At 36.0% G+C, this 17,498-nt stretch overlaps 1 long non-coding RNA gene across 11 annotated transcripts in view; it reads left to right on the top strand.

Moving 5' to 3' along the window:
* LOC107183849 overlaps positions 1–9,988 on the top strand; it is an 86,754-nt gene extending 76,766 nt beyond the window's left edge. For 3 of the 11 annotated variants that reach the window (XR_001514654.1, XR_001514652.1, XR_001514655.1), the window contains exons 5-6: positions 8,903–8,943; positions 9,948–9,977. This is a non-coding gene — a long non-coding RNA (uncharacterized LOC107183849). Of the gene's footprint in view, positions 1–8,902; positions 8,944–9,947 lie in introns of all 11 variants that reach the window. The other 8 variants (XR_001514646.1, XR_001514647.1, XR_001514650.1 and 5 more) reach the window with 5 other exon arrangements.
* The last annotated feature ends 7,510 nt before the right edge of the window (positions 9,989–17,498 follow it).

The following is a 17,498-nucleotide window of genomic DNA, read 5'->3' as shown; positions in this document are numbered from 1 at the left end:
TGGTCAGTGTGCTCCCACATGGAGGAGCTCTGCTCAGCCACAAGTCAGGCTGATGGCTGCCAGTATAGCGGTGGTAGTGGGAGCCTCTCCTGCCTTCTCAGCAGCGCTAAGGATGTCCAACTGCAGTTTAGGCCTGCTCCCCGCTGGCAAGTGGACATCTCCCGAGGGCTGCCAGGCTGCCAGAGGGATGTCCGATTGCCATCTTAGGCCTAATCTCCTGGGGAGCAGGCCTCGGCCAGCAGGTGGTCATCCCCTGAGGGGTCCCAGACTGCAAGAGGGCACAGGCCGGGCTGAGGGCTCCCCTTCCCCCCTCAGTGCACAATTTTTTGTGCACTGGGCCTCTAGTTTTTTAAGTATATTTTTTATTGATTTAAGAGAGGAAGGGGGAGGGGAAGAGATGGAAACATTAATGATGAGAGAGAATTATTGATTGGTTGCCTCCTGCATGCTCCCTACTGGGGATCAAGTCCACAACCCAGGCATGTGCCCTTGACCAGAATAGAACCCAGGACCTTGCAGTCCTCAGGCCAGTGCTCTATCCACTGAGCCAAGCCAGCTAGGGCAGACTTGCCAATATTTTCATTAAGTATTTCTGGAATATACAGGAGAAATAATTGGAAATGATCCTAGGAAAGTAGGTAGGAAGGTCTTTCATTCACTCTGTTGATGAGTTTAGACTTTACCTATAAGGAGTTATAAGGCACTAAAGGAACAAAGCTGGATAAATAACATAAGAAAATTTGGATTTTTGAAAAATAAATTAAGCAGGATTGTAGGAACTATTTGGAGAGGGAAGAAAGAGACTGCATTCGGTAATCATCATATGAACCCTATTTCTTCAGGGAACTAGTAGGCAATCTTACATCACTGGGTTTTGGAGCCAGACAGTCTGAATTAGCTTTAGATTCTCAGTCTAAAGATCCCCTTAACTTCTCATAGACTAAGTTTTTTATCTGTAAAATGTGCATGATAGCTATCTTGCAGTATTGTAAAGTTCATGTGTTCAAACTGCTTTGCTTGAATTTGTACGCATATATATATTCAATAAATAGTAATTATTAGTTTTTGATCTCTAAGTGCTTAGAACTGTGTAGTAAATATTATAAATGCCCCTTTCCCTCAATTTTTATAATAATTGACTATATGCAAAAGCAGGCAAGCAAGAAAAATACACATTTTACAAACTGTTTATTTTTGAAGCCTTCTTGATTGCTTTCCTTATCCTCCTATATAATAAAAGCCTAATATGCAAATCAATCGAATGGCGGAACGAACCAGTGGAACAACTGGTCGCTGTGATGCGCACTGACCACCAGGGGCAGACGTTGTTCAATGCAGGAACTGGCCTAAGCCTGCAGGCCCCGGGCCAGCCAAGGCGGGTGCCAGTGGGGACCCCCCTCCCCAATCGCCCTGCTGGTTGCCCCGCAAATCGGCCCTGATTGTCGGCCAGGCTTAGGGACCCTACCATGAACAAATTTCATGCATTGGACCTCTAGTGTGAAAGATAACCTATTTGAAGTTTATCAAGTGTGTTCATTAACCTTGCTCATATGCTTCCAAATACTTGAAACCACACAAAATGTTTGGTGTTGAGGGCTTTACGGTATGAGAAATATGATTACACTAGAGGCCAGATGCACGAAATTCATGCAAGGGGCTTGGCCCTCGCAGCCATGGTGGCTTGCCTCGGCCCTCGCAGCCCTGGCTTCATCCAGAAGGACATCTAGTCTAATTAGCATAGTACACTTTTATTATAGATTTGCCCCAAGTGGAAACTACATGTACTGTTTTTCTAACTAGTGCATTTAAAGATTAAGAAATATTGTTCATAGCAGCACAATTTACTATAGCTCAGATTTGGAAGCTGCCTAAGTGCCCATCGGCAGATGAGGGGATTAAAAACTGTGGTACATCTACACAATGGAATACTATGCTGCTGTAAAAAAGAAGGAATTCTTACCATTTGCAACAGCATGGATGGAACTGGAGAGCATTATGCTAAGCGAAATAAGCCAGTCAGAGAAAGATAAGTATCACGTGATCTCACTCATTTGTGGAATATAATGAACAACATAAACTGATGAACAAAAACAGATCCAGAAAAAGAGAAGCGTCAATCAGACTGTCAAACCTCAGAGGAAAGGTAAGGGAGGGTGGGGTTAAGGGGAAGAGATCAACCAAAGGACTTGTATGCATGCATATAAGCCTAACCAATGGACACCAGGAGAGTGAGGGCAAGAGTGGGGGGATTGGGGGACAAAGGGGAGATAAGGACACATATGTAATACCTTAAGCAATAAAATATAATTTAATTAAAAAAATACTGTCTCTACTGTCGCAAGTTGGAATTTTTCCTAGTGCCTCACTTAACGCAATCAGTTGAGTTTCTGCTTAAAATGTTTGTGACTGGGAGAGACAGTTACCTTACAAAGCAGTCCATTTCGTGTTTGGACAGCTCCAGTTGTCAGAATATTCTTTTTGTGTAGTTGATTCCGCCTCCTTTTAATTTCTCCTTTTTGGTACTAGTTCTCTTCTGAAGCCACATAGACCAAATCTAATCAGCCTTTCATTTACTGTGCCATAAGCCGTTTGCCAGAAACCATCTTTCCTTTCTTCAGGCTTAGTTTATTCTCAGATTTTCCAGGTTTTGTGGTTGATTAAAAAAATAAAAGTTTTTTGACCTACATTTGACATACAATAAACTGCACATATTTGAAGTGTATTATTTTGATATATGTATGTGTCTGTGAAACCATCACTGCAATCAAATTAGTGAATATACTATCAATACAATAATTTCCTTGTCTTTCATATTCTCTTCCACTTCTTCCTGCCACTTCAACTCAAATTCTACACCCACCCCTGTAACCACTCACTTGTTTTATTTCACTTATATTTTCTAGAACTTTATATAAATGAAATCATATAGTATGCTTTTTGTCTGGCTTCTTGTATAATTATTTTGAGAAGCATTTATATTGTTGCATATAACAGTAGTTCATTTCTTTTTCTTGATGAGTAGTATTTCATCCTGTGGAGGTATCACAATTTGTTTATCCCTTTACCTGTTAATGGACAATTGGGTTATATTCAATTTTTGAGTATTATGATTAAGGCAGCTATGACCATTGATGTATAATACTTTGTGCAGACATATGCTTCCTTTGTTGGGGGAATAAATACCTAAGAGTGGAAGGGCTGCTTCATATTGTAGGCATATGCTTAAATTTAAGAAATTTTCAAACTGTTTTTCAAAGTATTTGCATCATTTTACAATCCCACCAGCACTGTGTGAAAATTCCACTTCCTCTCTATCTTTACCAACACATGATATGATCAGTCTTTTAAATTCTTTGTGGTATTAATTTGAATTTTTCTTTTCAATTAAAGTTTACATTCAATATTACTTTATTAGTTTCAGGTGTACCACATAGTGATTAGGTAATCATATATTTTATAAAGTGTTCCCCTCTGATATTTCCAGTATCCACCTGGACCATACATCGTTATTGCAATATTATTGACTATATTTCCTATGCTGTACTTTACATCCCAATAACTATTTTGTAACTACCAATCTGTATTTCTCAATCCCTTCACATTTTTTACCCAGTCCCTCAGCCCCTCTTCTCTCTGGCAACCGGCAGTCCGTTTTCTATATCTACGAGTCTGTTTCTATTTTGTTTGTTGTTCATTTATGTTGTTCTTTAGGTTCCACGTAAAAGTGAAATCATATGGTATTTGTCTCTCTCTGACTGACTTATTTCACTTAGTATAATACTCTCTATGTTCATTCATGCTATCACAAATGGTAATATTTCATTCTTTTTTTTTGGCCAAGTAATTTCCATTGTATGTAAGTACCACAACTTTTCTATCCACTTGTCTATAGATAGATATTTGGATTGCTTTCATATCTTGGCTATTGTAAATAATGCTGTAGTCTTCTTAAGGTTAATGATTTTGAGCACCTTTTTATTAGCTTATCTTTAAATATTTTCTGGGGTCTGTTTAAATATTTTGCCTATTTTTAATCAGGTTGTTTTTTTTTATTGAATTTTGAGAGTTCTTTATACATTATGGTTACAAGTCCTCTTTTGGATATATATGCTTTGCATACATTTTCTCCTAATCAGCTCTTTTCACTCATTTGGGTCTTTCAAAGAGCAAAAGTAAAATTTTGATAAAGTTCAATTTATCAATTTTACCATTTATGTGTTGTTGGAATCTTACCTAAAAAAATCTTTGCCTAACTTAAGGTCCAAAATATTTTCTCATATTTTTTTCTACAAGTTTTATAGTTTTACTTTTTATATTTAAGTCGATAATACACTTTTATAATACATTTTTTACTTTGGAATAATTTTAGATTCGCAGAAAAGTTTTAAAGTTAGTACAGATAGTTCTTATGTACCTCTCATTCTCTTTTCCTATTATTAACATCTTACATAACCATAGTAGATTTGTCAAAACTAAGCAACCAGCATTGGTATATTACTATTCACTACACTTCTGTTTTCTGTTCTAGAATTTCACATTAGACCTCATATCTCCTTATTCTTCTCGGATCCTTGATACTAGTAGTTTCTAAGTCTTCATTTGTTTTTCAGTTTTTGTTATTTTAGATAACCTTGACAGTTTTGAGCAGTACTGGTCAGATATTTCATGGAATGGATCTGAATTTGTGTTTGTCTGATGTTTCTTCTTGATTTCACTGGGATGATTTCTTTAGGAGAGGCACCCTTTTTATCACATATCTGGGGCAGGTGGATACATGATGTTATCATGTTTTATCACTGATGTGGCTTAATCTTGATTATCTGACCACAGTGATGTTTGCCAAGTTTCTCCACTGTAAAGTTAATGTTTTTCACCCTTTCTATAATTTATTGTGTGGAAGCAGGTCACTAAGTATAGCTCATGCTCTACAGCACTTAGAAATGGGTGTCTCTAAAAATTACTTGGAATTCTTCTGTAAGATGATTATTTTAAATGGTACTTATTATTTGACTCTTCTCTGCCATTTATTTATTTAATCATTTATGATATCAGTATGGACTCATGTATATTTATTTTATAATTTAGGTTATAACAAAAATTTTTGTTATCTTGTTGCTGAACTTATTCCAGCTCTGCCCATTGGTAGCTCTTTTAGGTTGGCTCCTGTATCCCTTGTACTTGCTCCCCTCTCTTTTTCCAGTACTTCCTTTTATTCTGACACAAGATGCCTAAGGGTCATCTGGTATTTGCAATGCTCCATTCCTAGAATCAGCCATTCCCTAATTCCTTTTTTGCGGGTATGTTATTTAGAAACTAAGATTGAGCATTAGGTATTCTGATTGCTGCCAATGGGATGTCACTATGTCTAGGTTATCTCAGCACCCAGAGCCAGGAAATGTATATATGTTTGCAACTAAGGATATACACATTTACAATTACTTATACATCTGTCTATTTATATTTATATTCAACTAAATGTGAGTTCATACTGATGCCTCTGACTCTAATGCAGTACCAGGTGGTTCACTGCTTATCTATAACATCTCTCCAACAGGGAGAAACATGGATCCCACCTTTTGTTTACCTATTTACAGCCAGTCCTCAGGTTACGTCAGGCTCCACATATGTCGTTTCATGGTTACGTCGCCATCTCCCATTTATAGTACACGGGGCCTTGTTTACTTTGTTTCGTGATGGAGCTCGTAACTCAAATTACTCGTAGGTCAAATCTTAAAGTGAACAAGTGAGACACGTGATGCTGGGCTGATGTTGTGGTGTTCACTGTGACATTCGCTGCGCCAACTAGCGGTGGGGTATCTGAAGCTGGCTCATAACCCGAATTTTAGCTCGCAACTCAAAGCAAAAAATCGACCAAGAGACGGCTCATATCTCGAAAAACTCGTTAGTCGGGACACTCGTAAGTCAAGGCCCCACTGTATTTATTAAAAAAAAAGTTCCATCATTTCGACATACGTGCTTTGTGGTTTTTATTATTTATTTACCACAAGTAAAGGTAAGGAATTATCTTTCTTTTAAATTTTTTTTACTGTTTCACTTCATTACTGCTGTGTATGTGCTCCATGTGAGTGACGTAGGTGCATATGTAGGTGGTTTCTGACTTAAGACAAAAATGGCGTTACATCGCGCCATAGGAACGGATCTCCTACCTAACCCGAGGACCCACTGTATTTAACCCCAGAGCACATGTAAAGCAGTTTGAGCTGTTAACCTGTATCTGGAAATCTACTTGAGTTAATTTTTGTGTGTGGTGTGAGATACAGATAAAAGTTCATTTATTAAAAGTATGAATATCCAATTGTTCCAGAAATATTTGTTTAAAATACTGTCTTTTCTCCATTGAATTGCCTTTCCCTCTTTGCTGAAAACTGGTTGTGCATTTATGTATGGGTCAATTTTAGAACTCTCTTAATTCATTACATTGTGTTTTCTCTTTTTCTTTTTATCCTTATCAGAGAATATGTTTTATTGATTTGAGAGACAGAGAGAGAAAGGGAAACATCATTCTGAGAGAGAAACATTAATCAGTTGCCTCTTGCATGTGCCCTGACCAGGAACTGAACCCACAACCTAGGTATGTGCCCTAACTGGGAATAGAACTTGCAACCTTTTGGTATACTTGGCGATGCTCCAGCCAACTGAGCCACACAGCCAGGGCAGTGTTTTTTCTGTGTTTACTCCAAAAACTTATTTTCTTGATTATTGTAGATTAATTATTGTAAATCTTAAAATCAGGTAGTATTGTTAGCCATCTTTTTTTCTGCTTATTTTTCAAAGTTGTTTTAACTATTTTGTGTCTTTTGTATTTTCATAAGAGTTTTAAAATCAGCTTGTCAATATCTATGAAAAAAAGCCTGTTGGGATGTGGATTTGGATTACATTCAATTTTTAAATCAATTTGGGAAGAATTGCCATCTTAACTATTGAATCATGTAACTCAGGAACAAGTAATGCCTCTCCATTTATTTATGTCTTTAATTTCTCTCAGAAATGTTTTGTAGTTTTCAGTGTACAAGACTTACGCATCTATTGTAAAGTTTATCCCTAAGTATTTCAGATGTACTGATGCTATTCTAAATGATATTACTTTTTAATTGCAGCTTCCAGTGTTTTCTTGTTAGGAAGTAGGCATACAATTGATTTTTTAATATTGATCTTGTATCCCATAATCTTGTTAAAGTGACTAGTTCTTATAACTGTTTTATAGATTCTGTCTAGTTTCCTATATAGAGGTCATTTTGTTTGTGAATAAAGAAAGTTTTACTTCTTGGGGTAAGAGATCAACCAAAGGACTTGTATGCATGCATATAAGCCTAACCAATGGACATAAGACACTGGGGAATAGGGGAGGCTAGGGGACTGTCTAGGGCGGGGAAAAAAATGGACACATATGTAATCCCCTTTGTAATAAAAAATAAAATTTGAAAAAAAAAAAAAAAAGGAAGTTTTACTTCTTTCTTTAAAAGTTGGGTATCTTTTGTTTTTTTGCCTCGTTTCACTGGCTAGAACCTCCAGAACAATGTTGAATAGAAGCTATGAGAGCGGCCATTTCTGTTATTTGTAATCAGAATGGGAGAAGCATCAAGTCTTTCACCAATAAGTATGATGTTAACTGTAGATTTTTCAAGATACTCTTTATCAGCCTGAGGAAATTCCCTCTTATTGCTACTGTGGTAAGAATTTTTATTAGAAACTAGAGGCCTGGTGCACAAAATTTGTGCACTTGGGGGGTCCCTCGGCTTGGCTTGTGCCCTCTCGCAGACTAGGAGCCCTTGGGGGATGTCCGACTGCCGGCTTAGGCGAGCCCGCCTAAGCCGGCAGTCAGTCATCCTTAGTGCTGCCGCGGAGGCAAGAGAGGCTCCCGCCACCGCCGCTGCACTCACCAGCCATAAAGTCCGACTCAGGGCTTCTGGCTGAGTGGCACTCCCCCTGTGGAGCGCACTGACCACCAGGGGCAACTCCTGTGTTCAACATCTGCCCCCTGGTTGTCAGTGTGCGTCATAGTGACTGGTCATTCCACCATTCGGTTGATTTGCATATTAGCCTTTTATTATATAAGATGAATTTTGAGTTTTGTCAAATACTATTGGTGCATATTTAGATAATCATAAGGTTTTCCTTTTTTAATTTCTTACTATGTTGAATTATATTTAAGCCAGCCTTAAAACTTTAAATAAGCTTGGAAATCCTGAGATCGACCCCACTTGGTCTTGATGTGTTATATGATCCTTTATGGACATTGTTGAAATCAACTTTCTATAATTTTTATATTTATGAGGATATGGTCTATAATTTCCTTACAAATTGGAAATTATTCTTAACTTGAATTTGTGGAGAAAATTTTAGGATTATTGCTTCTCTAAATTTTTATAGAATTCACCAGTGATGCCTGGAGTTTTCTTTGTGGGGAGGCTTTTACTACAAGTTCAGTTTTTTTAATAGATACAATTTCATTCACACTAATTCTTCTTGAGTGAGCTTTGGTAACTTGTATCTGTCAAGGAATACAGCTTTCTTCTTAATTATAAAATTTACTGGCATAATGTTGTCATAATATTTCCATATTATCTGTAGATTTTGTAGTGGTATCACTTCTAATTCCTGATATTACTAATTTATATATTTTTCAAAATGATCTCATCATTCTAGAAATTTATTAATTTCATTGACTATGTCAAAGAAATAACTTTTGCTTTCATTGATTTACACCCTGTTTTCTATTTTCTGTGTTACTGAAGTCTGCTATGATCTTTATTATTTCCTCCCTTTTGCTAACATTGGGCTTAATTAACTCTTCTTTTTTTGGTTTCACAGTGTGGAAGCTAAGAACATTAAGTTGAGACCTTTCTTCTTTTCTAATATAATTTTTTTTTTTATGCCATAGATTTTGTACAGCTTTAGCAGCATACTCCAATTTTTGATATGGTATGTTATTATTTTAATTCAGTTTAAAATACTTTCTAGCTTCATTTTGAATTTCTTCTTTGACCCTTTGGTTAATTAGAGTACCATATTTAGTTCTAAAATATTTGAGAGCTTTCCAGAAATCTTTCTGTTATTGTTTTCTACTTTGGTTCCATTGTAAAGAAAGAACATAGTTTGTATGACTTGAATCCTTTTATATTTGAGACTTATTTTATGGTCAAAATATTGTATTCCTTGAGCTTCTCTTAGTTTCTGCTTTATGTATTTTGAACGTTGGTTACTGGGCGCTTAAATATTTAGGATTATTATATCCTCTGGATGAATTGACCACTTTATCATTATGAAAGTACCCTCTATTTCTGGTAGTAGTTCTATTCTGAACTCAATTTTTTCTGATATTAGTATAGACACTCGAGATATCTTTTGGCTATAGTATATGTGTCTTGTTATATTCTTTTGCTTTAATGTATTTGTGTCTATATTTAATGTACATTTCTCAAAGGAATATATTGTTGGGTCTTGCCTTTTTAGTTATCTGATAATATCTGTCTTTTAATTGGTTTAGATCATTTACATTTACTTTGTTGATAACGGTTCATTTTAAGTCTGTCATCTTACAATATGTTCTCCTCCCATCTGTTCTTTGTTCCTTGTTTATCTTTTTCATTCTTATTTTGTTTGTTTGATTTTTGTATACTATTTCATGGTGTCTACACCCCTTAAGCATCCTGGTTGTCATTCTTGGTTAGCTTCAATTTATTTAAAGATCAATGTAGACTTATTATGTCAAAATCCCAAAGTCTGAATGTATAATGTCTTCTAAATGTTCTTGAAAAACAAGTGATCTATAAGGGGTTATTTTGATGATCTTAAAAAATTGCTTGATAATTTTATATTTGCCATAATACTTAGGTGCTGATGTAGATTGATGTTTTAGTTAGTGTCAAATGCCTTTTTTAGGATCACCTATTGACTTCTGTGCTTTTCTCATTCCCCAATGTAAGACTCCATATGAGGAGGTGACACCCTTGCAGCCTCATGAGTACAGTGTGGAGGACATCTTGGAAAAGCCAGCTTGCATTCCTAGGTTTATCAGTATTTGTCTGTCTTGAGTCAGGATCTTTTCTTCCATTTAATTTAGGGATAGAGAGAAAAGAAGGGACATTATTATTTATTTTCTGTTTTCATATCTCTACTCATTTTTTTTCAAATAAAAAGATTGGAATATATTTTTCAGAAAGTTGAGAAACATTTTCCTATTCAATTTTAGAGACGTGTATCCAGTATGTCATTGAGCACGGAAAGAGGGTTTTATCAGTTTTTTGTAGAAGGGTATATGGCATGAAGAAGATAGAAAGGAACGATGTGATTTAGCTTGAGTAACGCTATGGTTATTTTATCAGGTTTGGAAGTAGGCAAATCACTTATCTATCTTGAATCCTAAGAAATGGCAAGCTATGCGCGCTGTGTGTCGTCTCCCGGAGGCCTAAGACCATTCACCCTGGCCTGGAACTGAGGAAAAAAATACTCTAAATTCCTTACTTCCTAAGATTGCCTTGTGCCTAGAGGATTTCCTTGGAGTAGTTTGTCATTAGAGTATTTTTTGCAGTAGCTCTACTTTCTAGACAATATGTAAATTAGGGTATTTTGTTTATTCTGTATTCTAAGCCTCGCTCTTAAAATTTCAAAGAAGCAGGATATGGTACATCCATATTAAATGCAGGTGCTTTCTGCTCTGTTTGCTTCAGACAGTTGAGTGTCTATAATGGTTAGTACTGATGATTTGTAAGCTGATGAATGGATGCCAAAAGCTAAATGTCTCTTGAGTACAGTGGAGCCTATAGTCTAGTCTCCATGAATATTAGGGCAGTGTGCCAACTAGAGCTGGCTTAATTTTGCAAGCAGGAGCCCTTTCGAGAAGTATTCATGTTAATTAACCAATTCAAAGAGCAATATTTTTCTTTCATTAATTTGGCAGAAAACAACTAAATATCTGCAGCAAGAATGTTTTTGACATTTTCATTTGCTGCTTGAAGAAAAATGGATACTTTGAATTGTGATATAAAAGAAAACTGCTGGGATTTTAGCATTTCCATTTTAACTTCCCAAGGAAAATGTGGAATCCTCAATTAGCAATTTTTAAAAAAATAAGGTATAGTTGGCTGCAGGAGTGACCAGAATTAATTCATATTTTGAGGTACAGGCAGTTCTCGGCTTACGTAGGACTCGACATACATCATTTTGTGGTTACGTCGCCGTCTCCCATTTACAGTATTTATAAAAAAATAGTTCCGTCATTTCAACATATGTACATATGTGCTTTGTGGTTTTTATTATTTATTCACCACAAGTAAAGGTCAGGAATTGTTATCTTTTAAATTTTTTTTACTGTTTCACTTCATTACTGCTGTGTATGTGCTTCATGTGAGTGACATAGGTGCTTATGTAGGTGGGTTCAGACTTACGGCAAAAATAGCGTTATGTCGCCCCGACCTAACCCGAGGACCTACTGTATTGGCTTGTAGGAGATTCTTGGGGAGTTTATTGACTCAGACCATTACTTTAAAATTTTATAAAATACATTTTTATTGATTTCAGAGAGGAAGGGAGAGAGAGAAACATCAGTGATGAGAGAGAATCATCCACCTGTTGCCTCCTGCACACCCCCAACTGGGGATCGAGCCGTATCCCTGGCATGTGCCATGGCTGGGAATTGAACATTGGCCTCCTGGTTCATAGGTCGATGCTCAACCACTGAACCACACCAGCCAGGCCAGACCCATTGCTTTTTATATCTCCTTCCGTGTATGTCAAAGAAATAGAATTTGAGTTATGTGTCATAGTTTCCTGTCCTTCCTCCTTTCTCAAGTTCATTTCCACTCCAAATATTGCATAGAATTTTTTCTGTCTTCTCCTGTTTCTATTGGTTTAAATAAATATTTGTTATCTCAGTCATCTTATTCCAATAATTATTACATTTTAACTTTAATAAAAAGGAAGTTAGGACCAAGCACCTGGAATGAAATATTTTGAATAATTTGGAACTGAAAGTCCAGTGATGGACGAATTATAGAAGTATTTATTTGTTTAGTTTATGCTACTCTTCATATAAATACTCTTATCTATTGATAATATTTATCCTTTCACTGTAGATATAACCTTTAACAATACTCATATTTTTTATTAGGCACTATTTATCGAGAACGTGATGATTCCTCAATTTGACTTTTCCTTTCTGCAATTTTGACACATTTTGTCTGTATATTTTTGCTTCTGTATAGTCTTTATGAATTGGAGACATAAACAGATGGAAGAACATACTATGTTCATGGATTGGTAGAATCAACATCATTAAAATGTCCATACTATCCAAAGCAATCTGTAGATTCAATGCACTCCCCATTAAAATACCAACGGCATATTTCACAGACCTAGAACAAACTCTCCAAAAATTCATCTGGAATAAAAAAAAAAAACCCTGAAACTATTGAAAAAAAAAGACCGTACCCTTTTATGTAATGACGTTTACTTTGAATTTATATTAGTTCACACAAACACTCCATCCATGCTTTTGTTCCGGCCTTCCGGTCCAGTTTAAGAACCCATTGTGGCCCTCCAGTCAAAAAGTTTGCCCACCCCTGCATTAGACAATGGAATAGAATAGAGAACCCAGAAATCGACCCAAACCACTATGCTCAAATTCATATTTGACAAAGGAGGCAAGAACATTCAGTGGAGTCAAGACAGTCTCTTCAATAAATGGTGTTGGGAAAATTGAAAATAATTTTTTATATTTCTGTATTAGGAAGCCTGAATATATAATTCCTTTTATTCATAAATTAGATAGCTATGTGACTAATCTTGATATTTACCTTTTCTATTTTGGGGAATATATTGTACTGCTAAAATTTTTCTACTGACCTATGAATATTCAAAAAGATTTTCTCAAATGATATATGGACAGAATGAAATTGAAGTGATTTTTTTGTACCTGAAAGTCAGCAAAGGCCTCCTATTTCTTATTTATTCAGATATTTTTTATCAGAGGTGCATTTACTGGAATCTGTAATGGTTCTCAAAATTCCAAAGTGGTAATATCAATTTAGTCTTTTTTTTTTTACCAGTATTTAGTTTTTCCCCTGTATATTTCATAACTGAAATATTTAAAATGGTAAGTCATGTTAATACTGGGGTCTTTGCTTTTAACAGCAGCTTTCTTTTTAACAATTTTAACATCTGGTAGTTTTTTTGGTATGTATGGTTAGAAGTTCCATTTTTGTATCCTCAGGTCTAGAAAATTAATTTGGGACTTGAAACAGTTCAAAAATAATAGAAAGTGGAGTAGAGGCTACCATCATGTTGTCCACATTTCCCTCATCCTTTTGAAGCAAAATCCAGAAGTTTATGGTTCTTCAACCCAGTTTTCAATTGATCATGGCAAATTAAGAATAGACATGGCACCATCTGGTTTTTACCCCACCAATTCAAGAATCACAGCCCAGACCCATTAAGTGTGGGACTTCTTTGGAGAAGGTAGTTTAAATGAATCTAAAAATATTTATACGTTTTAAAATAATTGCTAATAAGAAATATGCACATAGGACAAAGAAAAGATGCTCAACGAATGGGAGATTCATTAGATTATATCTCTGACACCAAATAATTTATTAATAAATTTGGCTATAAATTCTAAAACCAGTTTTTAAGTCTGAATTGACATCTGTGCATTTTACTCTATTTTTCTTCGCCTGAAGTCCCTGGCTTTTTGGTTTTTGTTGCAAGTAATAAGAACCTTACATTTAAAAAACGACTTAAATGGAATTAAGCCACCAATGAAATACATTAGCTAATGTTATCTCAGAAGTCCAAAGATAGGCTACTTTGGGAATGATCCAGTGGCTCAGTGACTTTTAAATTAATTATTCTGCCTTCTTGGTGTTTGTTACATTCTGATAATCCTGTCTTGGTTTTGATATGGCTTCCAGTAGCTCCTAAGGCTTATTTATTGTTTCCATATTTACCTCCACTGGCAAAATAACTTTTGTCTCAGCATTTCTAAGAAAAGTCCTGATGTTTATTCTGATTCAACCAGGCAGATCCTATTTCCACCTCAGAAGGAATCACTGTGGCCATGACGGTGGAAAGTCCTTACTGTTGTATCCTGGATTCTGTGTTTCATCTCTGGAGTAAAGGATGGAGTTAATTTCTTTGGACAGCCTGGGTCCCCAAATGAAGTTTGAGCTTCTGCAAATGAAAAGGGAAGAGTAAATATGAAGGGAGGTGATTAATATTCATCACAAAAGCTATCTTCTTTCACATCCACTGCAACTTACCTTAGCTTTAAGAGCTCCTTTAAATCCAAACTTTCTCTCACTCCTACCATTAGGGAGCTTTCCCTCTGAACAGTAGGAAATGCACTGTTTTCCTGGCCAATCATTTTACACTTATGGGACACACAAATTGCTATTTTCTTTGTCAACAATTTTCTTTTTGTATTGTTAGGTAATATTTGAAATTTCACCACAAAGTGGATCCTTCTAAAGTGTATTTTATTTTCCCATTTGATGGGATTATGTAGTTAGGTAGCTTATACCAAACAGGTACTCTGCATGGCTCTGTTAGCAATGCACAACAGCATATTCTTTAAAGAAAATCACTAATTAAAAAAGATCTGAACATCAAGATATTAAAGCCGTGGCACTAGTAGCAAGTGTAAATTTCAGTAATTTGAAATCATGGAAGTTTTACTTCAAGTTTTATAAAAGGAACAAAATCTGCTCTAAAAAGATTTTTAGAGGACATTTAATCCATCACCCTATCTAATGTCCCCTCCAGTAAGCCTGGCAGATCAACAATGAGAAATCAGTAACTAAATACTTTCTTAGAAGTTCACATTCCATTGTATCTGGGATATAGTGAATATTCAACTAGTGTATGTGTTTATGACTTCCACCCATTAGGAATCTATTTCTTACCTTAGAGCAGCGGTTCTCAACTTGAGGGTCGCGACCCTTTTGGGGGTCAAACGACCCTTTCACAAGGGTTGCCTAAGACCATCAGAAAACACATATATAATTACATATTGTTTACAGTAGCAAAATTACAGTTATGAAGTAGCAACAAAAATAATTTTATGGTTGGGGGTCACCACAACATGAGGAACTGTATTAAAGGGTCGCGGCATTAGGAAGGTTGAGAACCACTGCCTTAGAGGGTAGAACTTTATACATATGAGGGTAATTATGTGTCCCTAATTCATCTTCTTGTCGCAGACTTAACATTTAGTCATTTCTCATATATGATAACATTGCTAGATTTACTCACCATTCAACTTGCTTTTCTTTTAAATTTTTGTAATTTCAATTTTCTTTAAAATGTTCATAGAATAAACACCATGCCTTAATATGATCTGAACAGTGCATTTAGCGTAGTGGGAATATTTATTTGTTTCAAAGGTGTTGCTTCCAAAATTGTGGGGGTTTTTGTTTAAAATACATTTTTATTGATTTCAGAGAGGAGAGGGGAGGGGAGTGGGGAGAGCTGGGGAGGGGACGGCGGCGGGGAGGGGAAGAGATAGAAACATCAATGATGAGAGAAAATAATTGATAGGCTGCTTCCTGCATGCCCTCCATTGGGAACCAGGCCAGCAACCTGGGCATGTGCCTTGATGAAACTGTGATCTCCTGATTCATAGGTTAACACTCAACCAGGAAGTCACTTGGTTAGGCCACAAAATTGTGTTTTTTAATCACTTTGAAGTACCCATATTGTAAAATACACAATATATACATTAAAATATGCCCTTTAAAAGTGTTCAGTTAAGTTTAAAAAATTATACAACCTCCACCACTATTAAGATGTAGAACATCTGTACTGACCCCTGCCCCCCCCAAGTCTTACTTGTGACCCTACTCTGTCATGCTCACCTCTGATCCCTAGCCCCAATCAAACAATGATCTGTTTCCTAAAATTTCATGTAAGTGAAGTCATTATGCACTCTTGTGTCTGGCTTATTTTACTCAACATAATGTTGTGATTCATGCATATTATTGTGTGTGCGAATTGTTCTTTTAAATTTTCTGAATAGTATTCCATTCCATGAGTAAACTACATTTGTCCTTTCACCTATTGATGGACATTTGGTTGTTTTCAGAAATTTGTGGCTCTGCTATGAACATTTTATACCAGTCTTTGTTCAGACAAATCTTTTCATTTTTCTTGGATAAGTATCTTTGGATGGAATTGCTGGGTCACATGGTTAGTGTATGGTTAACTCTAGAAGAAACTTCCATATTAGTTTCTGAAGTTGCTATACCATTATACATTCTCACCTTAGTGTATAATAGCTCCAGTTCGTGGACACTCACTCATTGTTTTGAAGCTGAATTTCATTCTTAGCAAATGTGTGGATGGGGTTACGAGAGCTGTCTATATTCATCCAGAGTTTCCATTTAGTTTGACTAGTCCTACAGTAAGAAAATAACTTTTGTTTTCATTTTTTATCCTCTCAGGGTTCTCAGTTTTCTGGCAGAATTTAGTTTTCTCAAAAACGTACTATTTCTAGAGCTGCTTTTTTTGTATGTTTGTTTTTTAAATATAGCTCCATTGTGACAGTCCAGTCTGGCATCATACTGAAATGACATATCTGAAATAATTTCTCATTTTGAAGCTATTTATTTTTATGAAACTCCTTGCCCCTCAGTGTGTCATGTATAGCAGGTCCTTACGTGTAGCAGGTGCTCAGTCTGTGTCTCCTTGTTTCTTGAATACCATATTTTCACTCTACAGTATGTATTACTATCTTTTTAAGCAAGTAGCTAAATTGGGCAGAACTGACATATTATGGAACCTTCTTAACTAGCATAATGAATGATTCAAATTGTTGAATTTGATCTGTGTCTCACTTAGAAGATCTTTTATGCCCAGTAGCATCAAAGGGTAGAGAAGAGGTGTGTCTGACAAGGAAGTAGAAGGGTTTGTCCTTCTCTAATAAATCAAAATTCATGTGTATTGTAAACTCAGAATTCTATAAAGTTGGGCATATCTAGTCCATGCCAGGGAAGAAGAATCATAGCGCTTTGCCTTTGATTTTAAGTCATCTCCTTTTTAATATACAAATAACCAGCATTCACCATCATCACTACCACCACCCCCATCATGATCAACAGCAACAATCCAAGGTTATTTCAGGACCAGTTCGGCAATTTAGGGAAAAGCCTATCTCAGGTGAGAGTTACATCTGCCAGTATGATTGAGCTAAAGATTTTTCACAGAGTAAATCCCATAGATGGACATTTGTCTCCAACCTCCTATTTTTCTGGTCCTTTCTATATTCGCTACTGCCCTTCCTTAGGCATCTTTTCTAGTCTAAAGATCAAATCTGGTTCTTATCTGAATGCCTCCCCTTCCTTTTTTCTCTTCCCATGAAATTCACTTATAATAAAGTATAATCTTTTTTGCTTTGGAAGTGAATAGTTCCCATCAACTGGACTGTAGATTATGCTGATTGGTTCAAGTTACCTCCTGGAGTTAACTTTGTGATTAGCTCTCATGTG

This window comes from Myotis davidii, unplaced genomic scaffold (genome assembly GCF_000327345.1).
Source record: "Myotis davidii unplaced genomic scaffold, ASM32734v1 scaffold83, whole genome shotgun sequence".
Taxonomy (NCBI): Eukaryota; Metazoa; Chordata; class Mammalia; order Chiroptera; family Vespertilionidae; genus Myotis; species Myotis davidii.
Note: the sequence above shows the minus strand (reverse complement) of the source record. Positions and strands in the feature narration are given on the sequence as shown.